Source organism: Uloborus diversus, chromosome 7, assembly GCF_026930045.1.
Source record: "Uloborus diversus isolate 005 chromosome 7, Udiv.v.3.1, whole genome shotgun sequence".
NCBI lineage: Eukaryota > Metazoa > Arthropoda > Arachnida > Araneae > Uloboridae > Uloborus > Uloborus diversus.
In genome coordinates this window covers 50,702,744-50,727,594 of record NC_072737.1, presented here as the reverse complement: position 1 = coordinate 50,727,594, position 24,851 = coordinate 50,702,744, and the positions used below count along the sequence as shown (strand labels likewise).

Below are 24,851 nucleotides of genomic sequence, written 5' to 3'. Positions count from 1 at the left end.
GCAACAATGTTTGTCAGTTTTACATCTTATTTTAAATCTTTCTCAATTTATTATAGATGTTTATAAGTAGTTACGACTATTTACTAATTAGTTCAGTGTATAGTAGTGTCCCAAAAGCAGACCTTCTGAAAAGTTTTACCACATGGCTTACGGTTCTAGTTCAGACGATGAAAAAAACAATGTGCGGCTCGCTTCATTAAAAAGTACAGCATTTCAGGAGCTTATGCCTACACCAGAGAAAATTATGAAAACAGAAAATACCTAGTGTTAGAAGAAAAGCCATTGATTATCAGAGAACCCCAGTCATCAAAGACTTGTTTGACAGAAATAAGAAAGAGAAGAAAATACAAAAGACGTAAACCCTCAATGAAGGAAATGATACTAAAGAAAACGATGCTATTTGGTACTGTCACACACTCGTGAGAGGAGAAGATGAATGAGATAAGACTATGTCTAAAGTGCTACAAGTGGTATCATTAGGAATGCGTCGGTGTGAGTCTTTGACAAAGATAATTTTGAGTGCCCTGATGGTTGTTAAACAAAGATTTTTTTTTTGGTAATTTTGATGACTAAGCATCGTTAATGCATATATATTACAATTGATCTCCATTATCAATGTTAGAAGCTTATTTTGATTATTTAAGAATATTGAAGTTCTTAGGCCTTATTATCCCACCATAGTATAATGAGGCCTAATGACAAGGTTTTAAAAAACGTTTTATTTCATGCTTGTTTTCTGCAAAACTGGTGATTTTTTTTTTGTTAGTTTTTTATAGTAATTGATCTGTATATTTAATTAATATTACAATTTGTTGATTTCGATGCACAGTTTTTATTTTATTTCAAATATATTTTATAGGTAGACCTTATTACTCGCACCTACCTTACTATTTTTTCCGACTAAAATTCTTGTTACAGGAGGGTCAACTGACCCTTTGACCCTACCCTGAATCCGCCCTTAGGAGGGGGGAGGGCGGCGACACTGACGCAAAAAGAAAAAGAAAGAAAAGAAAAGAAAAAGAAAGGGAAAATGGGGGTGAGGGGGGACTCCGAATAAGAGAAAACGTAAAGATTAAGAAATATTTGCTCTGTGGCACTTCAAATAGAGTTGATTGCTTTCTAGTAATCCAGTTTCGATTTTTTTTCTTTTCTCTCCCCTCCCCCCTATTTTTCTTCTTTTCCCAACTTCTCTTTTTTTGGGAGGCGGAAGGGGACCGGCGAGATACCTGACAAGAGGCCCGCCTTGGCTCTCTGCGATAGATAGCCTATAGTGGGTATCTATCGCAGAGTATAAGATTATATATATAAGCTACTTATATATATATATAAGTAGCCGCCTTGGCCTATAGTGCATAGGTAGCTGGATTCGGAATAAGAGGGTTCCGGGTTCTTAGTCCGACGCCATCGACTATTTTTCTGAGCCGGTGCAAATGTTACCACTGCCACCCCAACCCATACTCCTTCAAGTTTTTATGCCGCATTCCCCTCCATATTGTTTACCCCTACGTCCTTACATATATTTCACCCCTCATTTTAGAAATCTTAAACAGGTGTGTCCCCTCTCCCCCCACTGATCTTGATCATTCACAAGGCCGTATCCAGAAATTTTTTTCGGGAGGGGCCCGTATTAGCACATTGCCCTAACACACACACACACACACACACACACACACATATAGTATACATAGACACACCAAACGCATAAAAGTGTTAACATAGAAGACTTTTTGTCTCGATTTTTAATGATTCCACTGTTTGGACTGTTGTTATTTTATTTTAATTTCTTATTATTTTTCTTATTCACCTTGTAGTGGTGAGGAAGACAAGAGAGTGTCCCTTTAAGTCGGATGTTGAACATCCATAATTTCAGGGGGTCCGGGGGGTTTTTCCCCCGAGAAATTTTTGAAAAAAAAAAAAAAATCTGTATTTTGAGGCCTTATATTAGGTAATTGAGACTACAAAAATATGAAAAAAAAAAATAGGCCAACAAAGTCTTTCAAAAGTCATACATTCTTTTGCAAATTAAGATCAAACAAAATAAAAATTGCTTGCTCAACAAATCATGGAAATTAATGGATAGAGAGGAAAAACGAGACAGGAGAAAAGAGAAGCACCCCGTCATCTGCTCATATCGGCTTTTAGTGAAGTTTGTTTTTGATCACTAACCCTACTCCCATTTTTTTTTCCATTTAATGCCCTACAGTATGAAAATTCTACAAAATAGTTTAAAAGAAATGGTGTAGACATTCAGAAAATAAGAACAGAAGAGTAATATTCTGGCCATTTGGACAATTCATATTTTATTTTCTTGATAAGATACAAAATTGAAGAACTTTTCAAGGAATTTCAAAAACTTAAATGATTTTCAAAGACTCTCGAACAGTTGAAATTATTTGAAGCTCTTTAGTTACACTTTTCAGAAGTTGATTGCACAGTCTTACAAAATGATTATAACTTTGTAAGACACACCCGTTTTAAGTTAAAAAATAAATGCAACGAAATATTTCTCGAAACAAACTTTTTTTTTTCAATCACAAGTAGTGCAGAAAATGAAAGAGAGTAGAGTAAGTGATTTTTTTTTCTCATAATTAAAGTATTAACAGTAGCAGTAGAGGTAAGAAAAAAAAAACAAGCAATAACAAAAGAACTTCCATGATACTGGATTCGGCATTAAATAAATGCAAGACATGAAACATATCAGTCACAAAAATGATCTTGAAAATTATGCTACAAAAACACGAGAATCGTGATTTTTGCATTTTTTACTCAGGATGTATCAAGGAGCTGAATTTGGCACATCTTGGTAACAAGATACTCGCCTAATCGGAAACTAGGGGCCCAGCCTTTGGGGAGTCCCCGGCTCGAAATCAGTACAGTGTAAGTTTTATAAGAGTTATAGGGGGAGGAGGGCGGGGTCGTGCACAGAGGGGAGAAGGGACACCTGTTGGCCCGGACCCGAGCTTAAATGGGGCCCAATATTTTTAAACCTAGGGTTGAAAATATGGGTAAACAATATGGAGGGGGGCCCAAAAAAGACATTTGTGACAGCCTCAAAATTTCTGTGCACGCCCCTGGAGGAGGAAGTGCACAGAAGTCAGTTTGGTAGACTTGAAAAATAACGAACTGACAAAGGGCCTGCCTTAACCCTGGACTGCCCTGAATTGAATTGGGAAAGAAAGCAGGAAGTCCTTATTAAAGGTCTAAATTTCAAGTGTGCCTTGCGGCTAATGAGAACTAGAACTGCTTTTTCTGTATTTCTTCAAAATATTATAAATTTTGAATAGTAGCAAAATTAAGAATAAAAAAAAACTTTGTTACTTTCCTTTTCTGACATTAGGAATTAAAAAAAAATTTAAAAAAAAACCCTTCTGTTTTACGGTACAAAACATTTTGGGTTTCGGGGTGGGGGCGGGCCCGTCAGGCCCCCCCCCCCTCTGGATACGGCCCTGATCACCCACTCATCCACGGCATGCCATTACATTAAAACCCGATAAACCAATCTTATGGTTGGTGCAGGGTTCGTTGAGGTTCCAAGTTCTGGATAAAATTTATAAATATAACTTTGGCAAGGGACGCTTTTGTAGAAAAAGGTGTAAATAATTTTTTAGCTGAGGAGTTCTTAATTACCTTTGCCAGAAGCCCCGAGAAAGAGGGGATGACTTGTTATAACCAAAGAAAACCAGGAGAAAATCCCCCCCCCCCTAAGAGAAATATCACGACTTGTTAGAATCAATCCCCCCAGGATAAGAGTCTCGCTTATGAGCAAGAAACCCTCCAGGACAGGAAAGCATCCTGGCCTTTTCGTAACCAAAAAATTAGGGCCACCGAAAGCCAAGATCGGCTCCTTGTCAGTTGACCCGCCGGCCCCCTCCCATCCCCCCAATAAAACTTATAAAATTAACACTACTCAAACTCCAAGCCAGGCCTCCAAAAGGGCCGGGCTCCTAGTTTCCGACTAGACTGACATGGCCTCTCGTCAGCCCCGTAAAAAATCCACCCAAGAAGACACTATTCGAACTTGTTACGACCAAAATACCACCCTTGAGGAAATTCTCTCTCACGATCCCGCCTCCCCCAGGAGTTAATTTTGGTTTGCTAAGCTTAGACCGACCTCCCAATAGAAATTTTTGATTTCCACCAAAAAGAAGACCAAGGAGAAGTTTCTGGCCTTGCGCTATGGAACCGTGCTAGTAAATACCCGAATTCGCACGGTAAATCGAACAGACACAGTTAATCAAAGAATGTGCCAGGAAATTATAAACATCAAACTTTATATTTCTGTGTTATTCCGTGCTTGAGGATGCGAACATTTTGAAACAGCAATTTTATTGTGAGGAATTATTTTCTCTTTTAGCGACAGTTCGATAGTTTTTTGCCTTGCAAAGAACTCCATTGTTTACCAATCTTAATATAGTTGTAATTTCCACATTTATTTTGAAAAGTGCTTGGAGGACTCTCGCTGGTGAGATAAATTTACTTTATCTACCAGTTTGTTGGAATTCTCGGTTTAATTGAGATGACATGTGCCTCGAGCTCGGTTTTCCCTTATTCCAGACTGATGAGTCCATAACAAGGACGAAACTGCAGTCTCTGGATAGGATAATCGGGAAGTCGGGTGATTGCATAGTGTTTCAAAGGCATCGTTTTAGATGCACGGAAAATAAACGAAAACCGAATGATTTTATTAAAATCCTTCTAATGAACTTTTCAATTACTTCGTGCCATACTTAAATTTAGCATTCCGCTCAAATATTTTTTTTCTTACCTAAATATCATTTCCTCGCCTAAATATCATTGGTAATTATTAGGCAAAAAGCCCCCCCCCCCTTTTTTTTCTAAAAAAAATACATAAAAAGAACACAATTCTCAAAAAGCATCTTTTTTTCTTAATTTTTCATTCTCATGTTCAAGGTAATTTTTCGATTTTTATTAATCAGTTCTGATAGATCATCATTTTGCTTTCTGACTTGTTCGATTGTTCATAATCTATTTGAGGTCATGTCAATTAGGTAATTAATCAATTCCACACACAATAGTCCTATTTAAAGAATTTAATTAATAATGCAGCTTCAGGGAAGGGAACAAATTTTTCATCACATCGAATGTTAAACATCACAGTGACGGTGCTAATTATTTGTAGCCTCCAGTAAATGCTATACGGCTTCCTCAATTGCCTCCATAATGCAAGGTTAATTTGAATCTAATTTTTCTTTTTAAAATCTTCGAGTCTAACATTTTTCCCGGGCGAGGATAAGAAACAAATCAGACTTATTTTCCCGAGTCCGTCGTACTTGTGAAAATTTAAATTTTATGAAATAGTTTTTCTTTCAACATTTGGTTCTGTTCATATAAAGGTCGCGAAAAGTCTCCCAAAAACACCGATATCTTGATTTTGGATTCAAAATTGTGCGACAGGCTTTGCATAAAATCAAATTACATTTGTTATGAAAACTTTGAGGAAAAACAGATGGCAGTCATTATTTCTACTGTTTTCTTTACTAATAATAAAGCTGAAAGTCTCTCTCTCTCTGGATGTCCGGAGGATGTCTGGATCTCTGTGACGCGCATAGCGCCTAGACCGTTCGGCCGATTTTCATGAAATCTGGCACAAAGTTAGTTTGTAGCATGGGGGTGTGCTTCGAAAATTCAGTGTGGTTCTTTTTCTATTCCAATTTTAAGAACAAAAATATCATAAGATGGACGAGTAAATTACGAAATTATCATAACGTGGAACCGTAACATGGGCACAAGCCAATTGGCGAGATGCGAAATTATCATAACGTGGAACCGTAACATGGGTACAAGCCAATTGGCGAGGAAATTCACCATACATTATTTGTAAATATAAAGACCAAAAGACCCAAAAGACCTTTTAATTTTTCTATTACGGGCAAAGTCGTGCGGGTACCACTAGTACTAGTACTTAATAATTTAGTATACAAAGTTATGTCTAGTGGCGCTTGTTCAGCAATTAGGCAAAAATTAAAAAAGTTAAGTTCCTCATCAATGTGTAAAAAAGTGCTATTTTTAGACCCAAAATTTAAATTTAGATCTCTTCGGTTTTTTTCAAACATCAAAATTTTAGTTATTTTTATAAAAACCAGCATCAGGCGCGATCTTTCTGCGCGAAAGTTTAATAAAGTTTGACGAAAAACTCTGTGATATGAGCCGAAAACCTTCCAAAAATGTTTTGTATTTTTGGAAGAAATGCCGTTATATCTGTGGGTATAAGAGACTTTCACGAAAATATAAAAATAAATTTTAGCTAGTTTTTTAAAACTTATTTCTGAAATTGATAGTTTAGTCCCAGGTATTTACAATGAAAAATGATCAAAAACCTTTTTTTTATTTAATAAATTTGTTGCTGGTCCCAGACTTAAGTTTTATTGGAAAATGACAGCTGAAGTATACTTTTTAATGGAAAACAATTACAGAACGATTGGTCTTTTATTTCTCCAGATATCCGTAAAAATGTGAATTATGGAAACTGTCCCAATACTTTTGGTCACCAGCCATAGCAAAATTTTGTACTCCCCTCCCCTTTTTTTTTCTTTCATTTTTTTTTGCCGCTGCTAAAAATCCAATGGCTTTAAATTGTCTTTTTTTGCCCCCCCCCCTTCACTTTTCAGTCCCAATCGCCGCCTCTGCCCCTCGAATTTCGGGAAAACTTCACATTGTGCAGTTTTTTTAACGATTAAAAATGCTGCAAAAATCGAGCAAATATGACATTTTTCTGTTGGGGTACTCACAAATTCATGATTTTCCTTGAAATTAAAATACAAATCTTGGAATACTTTTTTTATGAATGAAATGTCCTAAGTTCTATTCTGCACCTGACAATGTGTGTAGAAAATTTTATGATGATTGAACACTGGTGCCCCCTCTACGGGCAAGGGCCTGATTACCGCCATAGGCCAATTAGGCCTGGGGACCCATCTTTCTAAGATTCTAAGAGGCCCCAAATTTTTGAAAAACTTATGCATAGCATTAAAAAATTATGTATTTTTGTGAAAATGACAAAAGTTAATGATTTATTAATTAAAGACATACCTCTTTTAAATATTGCTAAACATTATTTTACTTCGGCTTAAAATGATAGAATGCAGAAGGGGGGGGGGGGCTACAAAGCAGTGAGCCTGAGCCTCACTTTCAGTTAGCCGGGCCCTGGCAAAGGCGCACCCCCCTGAATATCGCGGAGACTCCCCCCCCAAATGAGAAAAATACCCTTCAAAACAACCCCTCCCCCCTAAAATTTTAAATGGCGCAGTCTGTGCCATGACCTATCCTAGAAGGACACCCCTGATGATTGGTTAAAGAGTCGAGGTATGAGGTATGAAAACATTGCAAACAAACCAAAAAAAAAAAAAACAAATAAACTAAGTTCCGCATTTATAATTAGCAAGGATGTAGAAAGATACCAACTAGTTGATGTGCCGAAATAGCTCAGTTGGGAGAGCGTTAGACTGAAGATCTAAAGGTCCCTGGTTCGATCCCGGGTTTCGGCATAGCTTAATTTTTAGATTAATGAAACGCAGCGAATGAGCTATAAATAAAAAATTGAAGACATACCACAATCACTCTTTTTTTTTTTTTTGGGGGGGGGGGGGGGGTAGAGAAATAGGTTAAGGAACTGCAGATTTTTTGCAGGGGGCCCAAACACGGGCGTGGGCCGCAAACCTGCAAAGTTGAACTTTGTAGAGGAATGACAAAAATGCAAATTAACACAAGTTAATTCATCAAATGAGTAAAAAATTGCGGACTAACGTTTTAGTGTTACATGGAGGTTTTTGAGGTTATAGATACATTAAATGTATAAAATTCCCAAAACAAGCCCCAAAACAATTTTATTATTTTTTGCGCATTTAATTTCTTTAATTTTCTATTTTACTTGCTTAATTCTTTTCGTAAAAGTACTTGAAATGAAACAAATACTTTTTAAAAACCTTTTAAGTATAACTTTTAATAATAAAAAAAACTTATAAAGCTGATTAGCAATATTTGATGTTAGCTATTGCATAAATCTTTTATTGAGTATGCTGCTTCGAACTGCGAACACAACTGCATAATAAATACCATCGAAATAAACAAAATTGAAATTACCTTCTAACATTTAATTGGAATTATAATGACATACATTACTTTTCGAATAACTATTTAGCATCATAATAAAACAAAGAGAATAACTTTATTCATAAAAAGTATTACTTAGCTATTTTGAAGAAAACATTTAAATGTTCGTCACATCCATTCAGAACTATTCAAATTTCGCGGTTAATTTAAATAAAATTCTACCATTCAATAGAAAGTAATTATGTACAAGAAAAATATTTCTTAAAACAAAAGTTTTAAACAGATGGCAGCACAAACTATGAACACTCATCCATTGAAACCCTTAAGTGAGAAATGCAGCTGCCATCTATTGGAAGATGAATAGACTATTCTAAAAAACTATTTAATTTTTGGAGAATGAAATAATGAAAAAACCTATTCCTCAGACAATTTAGACGTTACCTGCAGAACTTTTGAGAGGGGTTTAAACTTAAAATTTTATTAATTTGTTTGTATTTTATTTTTTAACAGCAACGTATCTGAATACCCATTTAAAAAAGAACATGATTAAAAATATCATTAATTAAAAATATCTATTGATTAAAAATATCAGTTTTCCATAGGCGTCGGAGCCGGGGGAGCTGGGGGAGCTTGAGCTCCCCCTGGAATATTTCAGATCGGCTCAGCTCCCCCGGAAAAATTCTCGCACAGCAGCTTTCTGTCATACATTGTTTACCTCAAACCTGATTTCCAAAATGTGATCTGTATTTTCTAAGAATTTCCACCCAATAAGCAACAAAAGCAGGGGACAGACGGAGTGGTCAGTGCACTTGAGTCCACCTTCACCATTTTTCTCGCAGTTTACACACCTCTTGATTCCCGGAAGAAAAATAAAAGAATTTTAGACAAGCTTTCCTACCGGCTGCGGAAAAATGGGCTTTGCCCCGCGGCCTGCAAAAATCAGTACCGATAGGGGTTTGCTTCTCACGTTGAGCTCGTGTTTCGGGAGCGGCATCGCAGTTTAGTTCACATTCTTATTAGTTTTGCCTCGCATGCCGTTTTTTTTTTTTGTTGCGTGATCACAAAAAAGGATAGTGAGCAGGGCCGGATTAGCCATAGAGCAAAAGTAGCAAATGCTACGGGCCCCGCGCCATGAGAAAAATTCCAGAAAAAAAAACTACTTTCCGCACTTTAATCCGTTTAAATTCATCTCTATCTTTCTCTTTTTATTTAGATCTAGCTTTTCTAAATACTCAGGTAAATTAAAAATCTTATTTTTTTCGTTGGATTGCTTTCCAGAAATTTCTCTCAATTGAAGTCTTAAAAACGCAATTTTAGTTAATCTTTCTTAGTGGAAGGAGAAAAAGCTCTGTTGGGTCAGAAAAGTTTCAAAACTGACCAAAAATTACAATTTTAAGCAATGTTTGGAGAACGGAGAATTGGGTTTTCTCTAGATTTTTTTTCTTTTTTTTTTTCAAAATGAAGTCAATTTTAAGGTAACTTAAGAAATTTAAGGGAGTTAGGGTCCTAAAATTTTCAGCTATTCAAGCCTAAAAAAAAAAGAAAATTTAGGTTGCTTTATAACTATAGGGGATAGGGGAAGGGGTTCTTTCCTGAAATTGTGTTCAAAACTGAAGTCAATTTCAGGCTGTCTTTGGGAGGAAAGGGTTTGAGCGATAGTCCCATGGTATAGCTGAAAACAAAATTTCAAGCTATGTGGGAAAATTAGAGAAAGGGAACTCCTCCAGAAACAAATCTGACGCGGTTTTAGATTATCACTGGAGACGTTATCAGGTGGTGAGGATACGGGTTTGCTTCGTAAAATGTTAGAAACTGAATTATTTCAAGACGCAGGCTATCTTTAGCTTTAGGTAAAGAGTGGTGGTTTGGAACCTTTCTCCCCGAATGTTGAGAAGTTAGGCAAGTAGGTGGATATTCTCCTTTGTAATTTTTCTGAGATTTCGAAATCGAGATGGTTCAAGGGTTTTCTCCGGAATTTTTCGGAATTTGGGGTCGAAAAATTTAAGCAATTTTTGAGAAGGAGGATGCTGAAACTCTTAATGCACAAATCCTAAAACCACATTTCAAAGCTCTTTTTGGCAATGTTAGACAAGAGATGGGAAAAAGGGTTACCACGCAGAACTTGTTTGAAAGTGGCTTTCTTCTTAAAGCTTTAGAAATTGGAGTCCTGAAAAGGTAATTGTTAGTCATCCTTTAAATCCTCTTTGGTTACTTTAACTTCATGTGGATTTGTCCATCCTCAAAATCCCCCCCCTCCCCACGACACGAGCCCGTAGATCCGGCACTGTAAACAACAATGAGCAAAATTAAAAGATCATAATAGAAGAGAAGAAAAAGATTCTGAGACTTATATATAACACTTATGTTGAGCGAAATAAATAAATTGTTAAGAGAATATTATTTTTTGATGAATTAAAATAATTATGTGTAGAAGAAAGACTTTAAATATCGTTTTTAATTTTTTTTCTCCGAGTGGGGGGGGGGGGGGGGACTAAAAAGCTGCCACCCATGCCCCGAACCTAACCCATTTCTTTTGCATCACCAAAGGTAGCCCGGTAGCCGAAAAATTCGAACTTGACATTCAGAAAAATTCAGGAAGAAAATTGTTTAACATAATCGAAAACCCGCTAAAACTGCTTTCTGGAATTTCAATTTCGAAAAATTTCCATGGGTCGAATCCCGAGCTCTCGATCCCGTCCTATAACGTCGTTAAATAAAGTGGCCTACAAATGCGTATTTTGGACAATAATTTCGAAAAATTTCAATGGGAGTGTACCTCTCCCCCCCCCCCCCAACATTGTTAACAATGGTCTAAAATGTAATTTTAAGACTTAAACTTCGAAAATTTTCCGAGTTGCCTCGGAGAGTGCCTGAACCCCATCCCATACCGAAACGTAACCCCCGATGGCCTACTATTTATCACGTTTTCACAGCTTCACTTTCGAGAAATTTCCCGGGGATGGCTTTCGCGAACTCCGCCCCAAAATCACCGAAGAACATAAAACAAATACCATTTCAGAATGTACAATTTCGAGATTTTTTGCTTAAAATTGTGTTTTTAGATTAATAACAGATAATAAATTAAAAAAAAATTTCCACTGGGACCTCTTTGAACACCACTCTTTCCTTTTTCTACAACATCATTAAGGATAATCTAGTTTTATTTAAGGCTTCAACTTTAAAAAACTGCCTAGAGAGAGTCGCTGTGAACCCACATTTTTTCCTTTGTTCTTACCTAAGATAGGATACAATCGCGTTCTTTGACTTCAGTTTGTAAAAGTAATGAACTTCATATCTTCTCTTTCTAATATCACCAGGATTCGTTAGAAGTGAGTTTTTAGTACTGACGTATCGAAATTTTTCCGGGGGTAAGCCCCCAGACCCCCCCCCCTCCCTTTATATCGTCCAAACATCGCGTTTCTGGAATTAAAAGTTGAAAACGTGTAGTAACGGGAAGACGAGGGGTAAACATAAGAGGTTCCTAACCGTCGTAAAGCTCTAAAATCATATCCACATTTATGTATTCATGCGTGTTATAAGTGCACTTCCCATCTTCATGAAGAAGAGCTCTATTGTTTACTATATCATGCAAAAATGAGGACCCCTTGGAAACATTTGCTACGGACCCCGCGCTGGCTTAATCCGGACTTGATAGTGAGTCAGTTTGGCATTTAAATATGAATAATATGGAAGGTGCTACAGACATAACTATGAAAAAGGTTACTAAGGTAAGCAACCTGTTCAAATCAAATGATTTCAATTTTCCAGAAACTTATCTCATTTTAAGATATCTGGCTTTTTTGGCACAATGTAAAGAATTTCCAGCGGAGTCCTTTGAAACTGGTTCAGTAAAATAAACTTGCCAAATTTAAAGTGAAAGTTAAACTAAAAGACCAAGTGGTTGTGTTCTTTATTCATTGCAATTACCTACATTAAAAAAAAACCTCGGGGGGGGGGGGGGGGAATCCCGATTTACAAACAAATTTATTTATTTATTTTACTCCGTCGTTTATTTCTCTCTTTTATTATTTTTCACTAAATTTTTCATAAAAAGTTAAGCCCCGAACAAAGAAAATTCTTTAACGATTTCCCAAAAGTCTAATTATGTAGTTACAAAAAAATTTTGAAAAAAAAAAATAGAACCGACTTCAAAATTGCTCTAAAAAGTGAAAAATAATTTTATTCTTTAAACACCATCGATAATGCTTTTAAACATAATTTTTGAAGTTGGCGCAAAAACAAAACGTAAAATACAGTGTAACCATGCTTCGTTCATATTTTTTTCAGAAAAGCATCCAAAGTTACGAACGAAACATTTATATCGCTATTCAAATATGCTGTCATCAATGCATAATGTATGTGATAGTGAAGAAACTGGGCCTGGTTAAATTTATAGTTGTATTTGAGTTATGGCTGTGAATGATTTTATCTATAGTTTTTGCGCCAACTTCAAAAATTATGTTTAAAAGCATTATCGATGGTGTTTAAAGAATAAAATTATTTTTCACTTTTTAGAGCAATTTTGAAGTCGGTTCTATTTTTTTTTTCAAAATATTTTTATTTCACTCTTTTTAGTGTAAATGTAAGTATTTCAGAAATAATAAGAAGTTACCATCACGAAACTTAACATTTTTTTCTTAAAAATGCTCTATACTAAAAAAAAAAAAAAAAACTATTGACACGCGTTAAACTTTAAGCGATTGGCACTAAAAACTTATCTTTGTTCCTCTCTGGAAATCATGCATAGTTAATTTAATTATAACCATTTAAGTATTACGTTTTTCCTAACTAATTTACATTCCACAGCATCTAAGTTGCTCATGATGCAATCCTGTATTTTCTTACTTAGCCCCGATCGTCTGTTATCGGCATAGATGATAACGATAAAAATACTACAGAGTAGTTGAGTCAGACCTAATGGTAGCATTGTGAAGGCTAAGCAGATCCTAATCACTGCATCACCTCGCTTCCAGGTTAGGTTTACTCCTACTATGGAGCAATAGCACTGAAGAAAGGAAGATTTTGATAATTCACATAGGGTTACTATAAATCAGCAGGGTTACTAAAATAAAAGTATTTACATTTACGCCAAAAATGAGACAACAGCGCCAGATTCCCCATTATCGAAATATCCCTTGCAGAAATTTGATGCTTGCTTCAGAGAAGCCTTCATTCAAAATTATCATTACAATTACTATTAATGATACTGTTATATGGCACCAAACTTTTATAACAATGAGTTTCATATTGTCGATATTGTCGCGTATATGAAGATAGCGAAGATAATGTGAAAGCCAAATGAAGCGAATACTCGTTAGTCTCAACTCGAGATCTTTATTCAGAAACCACGAATGAACGTTACATCTCCTTATATACAACTTGAGAAAGTGCTGGAACTTTCCAGACTTGGAAAGATACAGAAATTAATAGAAGATTCGAGAAAATACGGGAAACAGTAGAAACGAAATTTTAGTAAAATTCACTTTGTCCTAGTCGGGATTTGAACCCGGGTCGCTCGTGTGGGAGGCGAGAATTCTACCACTGAGCCACCGTTATCCACGGATGAAAAGTGCGAACTTCGCTACAATATCATTTTAATCATTTAATAGGGAAATTGCATAAAATTTACTGTTTTTTGCCCATAACTTTTTTTCTAAAGAACAAATATGGTCAAACAAAGTAATGGGACCTAAGTTGAGCCATCCCCTATCCATTAAAAAAAGAATCATCAAAATCGGTTCACTAGGTGAGACGCTATGAGTGGACAAACAAAAAAAAAAAACATACATACGGTATGAATTGATAACCGCCTCCTTTTTGAAGTCGGTTAAAAATAAGAAACAGTCCTAAACTAATTCTCGAGGGATCATGAACGTACATATATTTCGGGTTTAAATTCTATGTTTCGATCAAAAGGTACCATCAGATCGAAAACATGTCATTGTTCGATGATCTATCGTAACCGAAAGTAAACTCTGTTGCCATATAGAGAATTCGCAGCGCCAGAAATAGATCAAAAAAATTATTTATTTATTTTTTGATGGGAAATATTATCAAAAGAAACAACATAAATTATTGACGTGCTCAGAAATTACTTTTGGGGGCGCAAATCATTGCTGTGATAAAAAACGCAATTTTTAAAACTATCCCACGGTAAAAAAAAAAAAAATAAATAAATAAATAAAAAAAATGTGCCCGTTACTTTGTTTCATTTTAAACCGTCAGGGATGGATTTTTTTAATGAAGTTATAAAACTGCAAAGACAAATATCATTCAAAGAATAGTAAAGGCACTTACACTGCAGGAACAAAAATTCGCATAAATCAAAATCGGTGATATCTTCACTATTATAATATTCTTAAAATCTTTCAATGATTATAAAAACAGTTACTGTGTAAAAATCAGTTTTAAAAGGTGCGAGTTTATTGAAATGAAAAATTTTGAACATAATAGAGTTATTCATATTTTTTGCTTTCATAATTTACGATTTTTTTTTTTTTTTTTTTTGTGTCACTTACAGATATATTTTCATGCCAAAATTGTAACTTTTCATTTATTATTTTTCATTTGTTATAAAAACTCCTACAATATTTTATAGTTTCTCTCAAAGACTTTTACTAAAATTTATCTGAACAATAAAATATATAACGAACACTTCATTTTAACACATTTCCAACGTTCTGTTTCTGCACCCTCCTGTTTCATACTTTTCCCCTTTTCTATTCCTCAGAAAATAAGAGAGTTTTCTAAATGCTACGCTGCCGAAGTCCTCCTTTTCCTTCAAAATTATTGCGGAGCGCCTCAAATTTTGTTTTCAGGACTCGGTTCCCTGAAAATTTCCGAAAGAGTCCCTGAATACCTTGTTCTCCAACAACATGGGAAATTAAATAATATTTCCTTTTTGGAAATTCAATTTCAGAAAATTGCTCGGCTCCTAACCAGGGCTTGATTACCTCACAGGCCAATTAGACCTGGGCCTAATTGACCTGGCCTAAGAGGCCCCAAATTACTAAAAGAATTTTGCATAGCATTACAACTATACGAAAAAATTCCATGTATTTTTAAAAGTAATAATAAAAAAATAATGACTTTTTATTTAGAAAAAAACTTCCTTAAAGGAGAATTTTTATTAATTCTGCCAGTAGCGAATTTACCATGCCACAATTTCGAGTGCCCCGAAGGGGATTCGTGAATGCACATGATAAATAATTTACATAGTTCTGGGTCCCCCGAAAATGCATTCCGACAGGGGTAATAGAGTCTTCAGGGAGCCCTGAAATAAGTTCCGGCCTAGGGCCTCACATTTTGTTATTCGGGACCTACCCCTAACGCTGACAAATATCATCCGCAGTTGCCTTTTTTAGAGATTATAATTTCGAAAAAAAATAAGGAGAAGGAACCTCTGAACCTTTTCTGATAACACCATTGAAGAACGCTCTCTAGGACAATTTTGAAAAATTACCAGAGTAGAGCCCTAGTACAGCCTTTTCCTCTGACATCATTAAGGATTGTCTACAATTGCGATTTTGGATCTTCAAATTCGAAATATTGGGAGGGAGATGTAAATCGATTTGAAAATTCGATCGAGGACAAACCCTCGAGTCATGTTAGTTTCACTAACGTCAACAAATATGGTATATAATCCGTTTTTAAGGCATTAATTTCGAAAAAATTTCAGGAAAGTTTATTCGAACGTTTTCTCACCTTAACATTCCAAAAATTGCTTAAAAACTCATTTTTAGAACAAGAATTTTGAAAATTTCCCGGGGGAGGGTCCCCTGGAACCCCTCTATTTATACGTGCTCATCTTCAAGTACTGACCGACCCCCTTTCAAAACCAGAGTTTTATCACCTCATTATCTCCATATACAATGTATTTATTAAATATGATTGAAAATTTTGCTGGGAAAGAGAGAGGTGGAGAGAGAAGCTTTGAGAAGCTAATTTCTAATGGGGAAAAATTTAAGTGCCCCCCCACCCTCAAATTATTTTCTGGTTATGGCATAATGTGTCTCAGCTCCCCCTACTTCCACGAAGTTCCTACGCCTCTGCAGTTTTCCTTGAATTTTGCCAACTACATTTCCAAAGTAAATAAAACTCATGTAGAATATATAAAAAAATTGGCATTTTTGAAAAAGCCGATTTTCAGCTTATCTCGAAGAAAATTAAGTTTTCTCGGGAGGACAAAAATTAATGTTTGAAAGAAAGGATGAGGACAGTTTGTATATGCTTGTCATTCAAGACTCACACCAGTCATCTTCAGAATGGCAGTGAAAACGATTTGTATGAGAAGGAAATTCTTCACCAAACTTAACATTACTTCAAACTTTTTATAAAACCAAGGGTGCCCACCTAGGAGGGCGGGGGTCATGGCGCAGACTGCGCCATTGAAATTGTTAGGGGGGGGGCTTGTTTTATGGGGTATTTTTCCCTTTTTTGGGGGGGGGGGTAGGGCATGATTACCCAAAAGGCTAGGGAAGCTTAAACTTCCTCTCAGAATTTTTAGGGGGCCTAAATTTCACTGTAAAACTGTGCTTAACAATTCCAATTTCTGCTTTTGACTGTGTTTACCAAAAAGATAGCAAACATATGAACTTGCTAAAAAAAAATATTTGAAAGAATTAAATTATTGAAAGTGAGGGCACATTTGATAAAATGTAGCTACAAGCTAGATTTTCAAATGTGAGATTTGATACAACTCTGTTACAATGTACTTTTATGACAGTTAATTTCCGTTGTGAAGTGTCAAATATGATTCAAAAAAATGTTACAACCCAAATTTGCTGAGAATTCAAGTGAAACTTATGTAAGAAACAAAATTTCCGTCAGTCGGTAAAGTGGAATAAACTTAACTCGGAATTCTGCTGGGCCACTTAGCATTAACAGGAAATATCCAACGTTGTTTAACACAAATAAACAGATTTCAGAATACACGTGTTTCGAGGTTTCAAGGAACCCCTTTTTAAATTCAAAGGTGTGAGCTTCTAGATGTAAAGACACCCAGTAAAAGCAATGAAAATGGACAGCAGACAGTTTAAATATCAAAATAAGCATTAAAAAAAGCAAAACAAGACAAAACGGAACTCAAAGTCAAGATTTATTGCATGATTCCCTCCCAGAGAAAACCGTTAAGCAATTAATTTCAGTAAAAAGACCCATAAAATACATGTTGCTGTCAAAATGAAACCGCTTATTAATAAATTAGCAATGAATTTATGTCCGAAAATTTTTTACTACGAATCAACTGCCACATTTAGCGAAAGGAAGAATAAACATAATTCAGGAAAACAGAAAGAGGTTGGGAAACAACAAAAAGTTAAACAAGTACAAAATAAAATATGAAATGGAAACGAAAAGACAGAAAAAAAGTTCCTAAGAAAGACATTACCATAACCACCTACAACGCAACGAAGAAAAAGTATGAGATCAAAGAAGAGGGGCGAAAAAAGACTACCAATTAACGAATGGATGCCACACTGCAGAAAAATACGGAATGGATTTAAGATCGTTAACTAGATTAGAACGATTCTTCAGAATGTGGAAAGACTCCCAAAAATCAAGATCTGATGAATTTGGGCATTTCTGTATAATTTTAAATGAGTTGAAATCAAAGGAGTGATTTGAGTCCCAGCAGTGTTGAGCAATACTAGACTTATTGAATTGTTGTTTTCTCACATAATTTTTATGCTCTTTTAAACGAAATTTCAAAGTTTTGTATCAATGTACATAGAATGTTTAGAAAAATTTCCCCAAACCAAAAAGTGGGGGGGGGGGCCCAAAATGAGGCCGAACTTCCACTAATTTCAGAGCTTAATCGGGCCCTGGAGGGGGGCTCTTGCTTTTTTTTTTGGAGGGGGGTCGCGATATTTAGGGGGTTGCGTCTTTGCTCTTGGGGTGTTGGGCACCCCTCATAAAACGAAACAAAGTTTTAAGTAATTTGCTTATACGTTGTTTGAAAATTTAGGATATTTTCTCGAAAGATTATCAGTAAAGCTTATTGACATAGCTAGGGCAAGTGGAAAAGAAGAAGGTCGAACTTTTGATGATTCTCATCTGAGCGAGTGACATTAAACATTTCAAAGCGCACTTTCTCAATAAAAATTGACAGATTGCATCGGATCAGGGGCGCCCGCCCCTCCCTTAGAGCAAGGGCTCACCCCCCTAAATATCGCGGAACCCCTCAAAAGCAAGAACCCTTCACCTAAATGTGAAAAATACCCCTCAAAACAACCCCCCTAAAAATTTCAATGACGCAGTCTGCGCCATGACCCCCCCCCCCCTCAACGAGTGCACCCCTGCATCATCTTAGATATATCCCCCATTGTCGCGTGTCACGCTAAACGCTACTATCATTAGCATATTCTTGTAAAAAAATTCGTAGTGTTACATTTTTTGTCACCTCTATTACATTTGTCACAGATTCACAATTCCATGAAGTACCCCTCTTCAAAGCATGACATCAATTGTGAACCAGGGGTACCGCGATGGAAAGTCACCGTGACCTTACGAACATTTTCTTATTCGGCGAATTTTGTCTGACGATTTGGCAAAATTTTGAGATCTATTCGGAAAAATTATAGTTATTCGGCGAAATTCGGAGTCCCATTCGACAAAATTATCATTTGGCGCAATTTGGAGTTCCATTCGGCAAATTGAGAATTTCCGCCCTCCCAAAAATTTAAATTTGGGGCGCCCCTGTAGTGAACAATACTTTTTCTCGTTTGAGCCTGTTGTACACCTACAAGAGAAATTTCTTACTATTCCTCTCTATAACGAGAGGATAATCATGGAGTCTTTACGCTGGATCAAGAAAGAAACATTAATTATTCATACTAACAAAATTAAATTCTTATTGACGATTAATTTCAGCTTCTGATCGACGTTCAGAATTTGATTTCCAAAAAGGCGAAAGACAACAATTGAACGGAACATAGGTTCATTTTAATTTTTAAACAGGACTCTGAAGTTTAGCAGATCAAAGTGTACGAAATTTTGATTCGTGAAATTAAATTTGGAACTGCAAAGTGGTTGATAACTGAAGCAAAATTCCTGAAGAGAAAAATCACGAAAGTTAAATTCTTGAAAGGGAAAGTGAAGTTCAAATCACATGGGTGAGCGATAATGAATTTTGACAACCCCCTGAACGGAAAAAAAATGCAAGTTCCATACTTAGAAGGAAGACTATGGCAAGGCAAATCATACTGAAACAGTCTCAACAGTCCTTATTACGGGGCGAAGGAGTAAATAATAAATTTAGCTTTTAAAAGAGGGGCTCTGACTAGGAAACATTTAGAAAAAGCTGTTTACTAAAATTGTTATGTTCTGGAGCTCTGCATGTGAACAATAGCGTTAAATCTGCATCTGAAAACAGTCATTTCAAATTTTTACAGGACAAAATAAATCAGCAAAATGCACACAAAATGTGTATACATTCTTGAGCAGATATAAGGGGAGGGTCATGGGAGTCATGACCCTCCCCCCAACCATAATCAATATTATCCACCCACATTGCATTACATTGCACCCCGAAGCCCCCCGAGACCCACGTGATAACAGACCAGACAACTCCTCCCCCCCCCGCTTCGTTACGCCACCAGTCGTCGATCTATGAACTTGGCGCGAAACTTTGAAAGCAGTGCGTTTTACCAGTAAACAGTAGTGCTCTGGCTGAAATAGATGAAATAAGAAATATGTAACTTTGGATGCATATTTTTGAATACAGTATTGTTGGATTTATCTCATCCTTTCCACGTACTGGAATGTAGAAGCAATTAAAAAAAATATATATATATAATATACGTATCTGCTGAGTGAAAGTGAGTCAGCGATTTCCGCTTCCGAACAACCTGCATGCGAAGAAAAAAGTTGGGCTCCTCATGGAATAAATTTTAAAGTTCGGAGGTAAGTACTTTTCTCAGATAAACAAATTTACATTTTATGCTTTTCAGTTCATGCAGTTAAGGTTACTTCATTTTTCCTCTATTACACAAACAATTGTCAGTTTCCTTTCTGATATCTTTGTCTGTAATTTGTAATTTCAGCGTACTGCTTTAATATTTGAAATGGTTAACTTGCAACTTTTTTTTTCTTTATTTTTTCAACCTTGTGCACGCATTTATTCGAAATGGATTTTCCAAGCTGACAATATACATATGTCAAAATTTTCTGCGAATATACTTGTTGCTATCAGAAGCAACGTAACTTGGTGTTGATATTCAGTTAATATGTATGTAAACAAGTTTATTGAAACAGGTTTTTAATTGAACTAATCTTATATTTTCGGTTTCGATTAAATTGTTTCATACGCTAGCATGTGTTATTTTGATCAAAAAACATTCCTTAATGGGCTTCCGTAGTTCTGAGGTAGAAGATTAGCTTTGAACGCCGGAGGTCGTGGGTTCGATACTCAAACATTTCCCCCCAACTACGCCCCTGCAATGTTATTCAAACAAGCTGGTTCTGTGCGTAAATTTAAAAAAAATATATTTTTTTTCCACTGTTGTCATTAAGTTTTATGATATTTATGCACAAATTGTGGTTGAGTTAAAGGTATTCATAATTTCTGAGCTTACGAAAGATTACTTTTGAGCAGTGGATACGCAACGTGTTTTTGCCAAATGCTCTATGCTTGTTTGTTTATGCTTAAAAAGGGCAAAATGTCTTGAACTAAATATTTTTTGAACTCCTTGGGTTTTCTGTTAATAAGCTTTCAGGAACTCTGAAACTGTAACATAAATTGAATTAAGGGGCTGTCCATAAAGTATGTTGCAAAATTTGAACAAATGCCCCCAACCCTTCCTGTTACACGTAACGCTGTTCAACATGAGCATATTGTTATAAACAACGCGTGATGTCATACTTCTTGTTATCCCCTCCCTTCCCCCTGTCACAACACTGTCACACTGTATTCCTAAAAGAGCATACTCAGCAAAATGTTGATTTAAATTTAATATATATGAGGTTTTAAGTATTGAAGAATGTTGCTAAAATGGTCATTCTATGAAAAGTTTTTTGAAAAAGGTTACTTTGTCATCAATTAATGCTTTTTAAAATAATTTTTCAAAAGCCTAAAATGATGAACGATTGAAGCCCCGCCCCCCACACACAAGAATCATTAGCAGCAGAAAAAGCTGAAAATGAAAAAGTAGCCAAATTCCAAAAAAAAAAAAAGTCTGCTTAGATATTGAATACATTTTTTTGATGTACAACGTACAGTATTCATGATGTTGTATAATTCTTTCTTTAATTAACGTTTTTCAAGTTGAATTCCTGTGTAATTTTTCGAGAGTGCACACCGAAGGGGGGGGGGGGGGAGGGGTCGGAATCATAGTCGCATAGTAATGGTAGCTTTTCAACGGCTATAGTTAAATAACTGTGCCCTTGAAATTTTAAGGGAGATGGGGGAGATGTTTTTGGGGTATTTTTCTTGAAGTTATCATAATTGAAGGGGGTAGGGCCAAGGGCGCCCATATAGGGGGGCAAGGGGGAGGGGCTCGAGAACCCCCTTTGAAATTAGAACTTCCTTGCTTTTAGTAGTTTTTTCTTTGCAAAATGTAAAAGCATTTCTTCTCCAGCCATTAATGAATAAGTTACTAAAAATGTCAAATTTTAATGACTTTAATGTGTCCTGAAATCAGTTTCCGCGGGGAAAATATCCAGCTAAATCATGCTGAAAATATTTGAGCTCCCCCTTGCAACTTTGCAAATGGGCGCCCATGGGTAGGGCAGTGTTTACTTTGGGGGATGGCACCCAAGCATTCATGTCTTTTTAAAAGCATAAATTTGCTCAGCTAACATTAATAATCTGGTATTATGTACTTCAATTTGATGTTATGTCTTTGAAACATATTGCAGTCATGTTTCCCATTTACTTAAGTAAAAATGTTTATGTATTTTTTAAAATTTCATTTAATTCTTATTCAAATACAATGGTAAAATTATTTTTTGTTTTGATGTAATTGTAAAATGAAAGTTCATTTATTTATTTGAATACTTCTTAAGAGTTAATGTTTCAATACAATATACAAGTAGTTAAGATGCGATTAGTTAAAAAAAAAAATTCAAATGAAAAATAAAACTGTGTTTATTTATCACTTCGTTTTAACATGATTGTAAAATAAAATCGTGTTTAGTTATTTGAATACTTAGTAAGACTTATAAATGTTTTTATGTAAAATACTATGAATTAAGCTCAGTGTATTTTTTAGTGTATGATTATCGGTTCCTTTTAATGTTTTCAAATGAAAAAGTAGAACTTTTAATGCTACTAAAATAATAGAAGACAATAATAAATAAACCAAATAGTTTAATTAAACCAAAATACTAATCGAAGTGCTCACTTCCCAATATCATTGTGGATCGACGAACGATGACGTCATTTGCTAGTTGGATGGCCTTCCTATCTCGAAGGCCTCGAGCCCCCCGCGTTTGCAGTTTACCAGTTTTTAGATGCCCGAAATGACTCGGGCAAATGGGGCTACAGGGACAGTTCAACCCCGACTCGACCCCATAGAAAAAAACGCGCTTTTGGCGAGAGTTCGAAATCGAGAACACATCAGTGTTTATGCCAGGTGTGATTACAAAGTTTTGTTACAATATTTACTTGCTTTTGAGCCTTGTGTGCAAATACTTTATGAATAAAATGTAAATTTTAAACGATTACAGTAATCGTTTCAATTAAATATTTTCAGAAGTAAATGTTTGGAATACTATCTTCCTTTCATTGCTTTGAAATTAATTACTGACATTTATGTTGTATTTATTTATTTATGGATTAGGTGCCTTATTCCTGTTCGATTTGGTGCTCTTTATTGTCATCCAAGCAGCTTCACAAATTTTTCGTACCTAAACCAAGGGCGCACCCCCCCTAAATAATGCGATACCCCCGCCCCCAAAAGCATGAGCACCCCTCCTCACATATCAGAAAAATACGCCTCAAAACAATCCCCTAAAAATTTCAATGGCGCAGTCTGCGCCATGACCCCCCCTCAGGTGGACACCCCCGGCCAAAACAATATACGTATGTATATACTTCAGCATGATGCCCCCCCCTAAAACGATGTATGTATCCATCCCTGTATACATTATATTTTTAACATCTGAAGTCGCTTCAATTACTCCTCTTCCCTGAATGAGGGGCATGTAATATTCCCACTTCAAACGCGCTATGCTGTTCTCGTAATACAAGAACGCATTTCAATAAATATAACACATTCAAGTAACAGTAAACATAAACGTATTTTTTTGAAACTGCGATTATTATTGTTATTTCATTTTACAGTCGGAGCTTGATAACTTATAACTTGAATATTCTTTTATCTCGAAGTTTTTATTTAGTCCCAAACTCTTGTGACTGTTCTGGGAACTTCGCATATAACTCGAAGTACCAATTACTCGAATGTTTTAGCCGGTTTCTTGAGATTTCGAGTTATATACTCGAGTTAGTTGACTGCATTTTTACTTTAATTTAAAAGCAAAGTCTTTACAGAAACCAGCGTAAAGATATCGCAACAAAAAAGTTAGTTTCCTGTTGAAGCTGGCGTCGGTTAGCTGGAAAATTAAAAGAAATAAATAAAAAGGCTATGTGGCTTTAAACGAAGACACTATGCCTATGAATCACAGGGTGGAAGCTAAAACTAATTAGCTGTTTATATTAGACGTATATGCGTAAAATCACATCAATATTGAATTTATGCATTGAGTATGGTACGTGGCATAGTAATGCATAGCAAAAAAAATCTAAAGGGTTGTCGAAAATGATGTCACGATTTGAGGGGGTAGGAGGTTCTTGAACTTGTGACAAGGTGGCGGCAGAGTCGTGCACAGAAATTTTAGGGCACCCCTCCATATAGTTTACCCCTATATTTCACGATTAGATTAAAAAATTTTGGGCCCCTTCAGGTTCGGGCCAACAAATGTCTCTTCTCCCCCCCCCCTGTGCACGCCCCTGGCTGGAGGGAGAGGTCAGGAAATAACGAGAAGTGTGACAGTACGTATTGTTTATGAAAATATGTTTATAAAAAAAGTATGACACGTTGACAGGTTACAAGGAGAGGGGTCAAAAATGTTGGGGAAAAAAGTGTGACATCATTTATGGGCAGACTCAAACATTCTGAAATTGAACTTGTCTGAAATTGATGTACAACAATGACTTTTTTCTTTCATTTTTCCATTTCCCGCATTTGACAAATAATACTGGCATAAACAGCTGTGAAGATTTGTTAACTAATACATGAGGTGATGTAGAAATTAAAAAAATTCTCTAGATTGAATAAAACATCGCAAAATTAACAAACAAAATTATCTCAAATTAACATCGAACTGTAATAGCAAACGACTTGAAATTCTGTTGAAAAATAGGAACTGTGGTACTTACGTGCAAGTTGCCTTAACTTCAGCCATGAAGATTTTGTTAACAAAGTAAACATCTTTGTGAGAACTTGGGAATAGATAACCCACAACCTGTCTGAAGTCGACTTGATCACAACGCATAATTAAACAAGAAAATTCAGCTGATTTTTTTTAGAGTCAGAAAACCATAAAATTTTCACGAATTCGTCCGACGCGACGCTTGTGCTTCTTTCGCAATGCCTTCTGGGTTGAATTCAAAGACATAGTCGCCAAGTAAGACTGAAAGATTGAAGTTTGGCATGACCTAGAATTGAAACCAGTCTATTTGGCAATAAACGAATGCTAAGTTTTTAAAATGATGCATTTTGGAAATTGCAGGACAGAAAAAAAAAAAAAATCTTAGAAGGAGAAAATTGTAGTTGTATCGGGTA

General features: G+C 35.8%; 1 non-coding gene across 1 annotated transcript; it reads left to right on the top strand.

Moving 5' to 3' along the window:
• Positions 1 to 7,432: 7,432 nt before the first annotated feature.
• Positions 7,433 to 7,505, top strand: Trnaf-gaa (transfer RNA phenylalanine (anticodon GAA)). Its single transcript has one exon. It is a non-coding gene; the product is annotated as a tRNA-Phe (tRNA).
• The last annotated feature ends 17,346 nt before the right edge of the window (positions 7,506 to 24,851 follow it).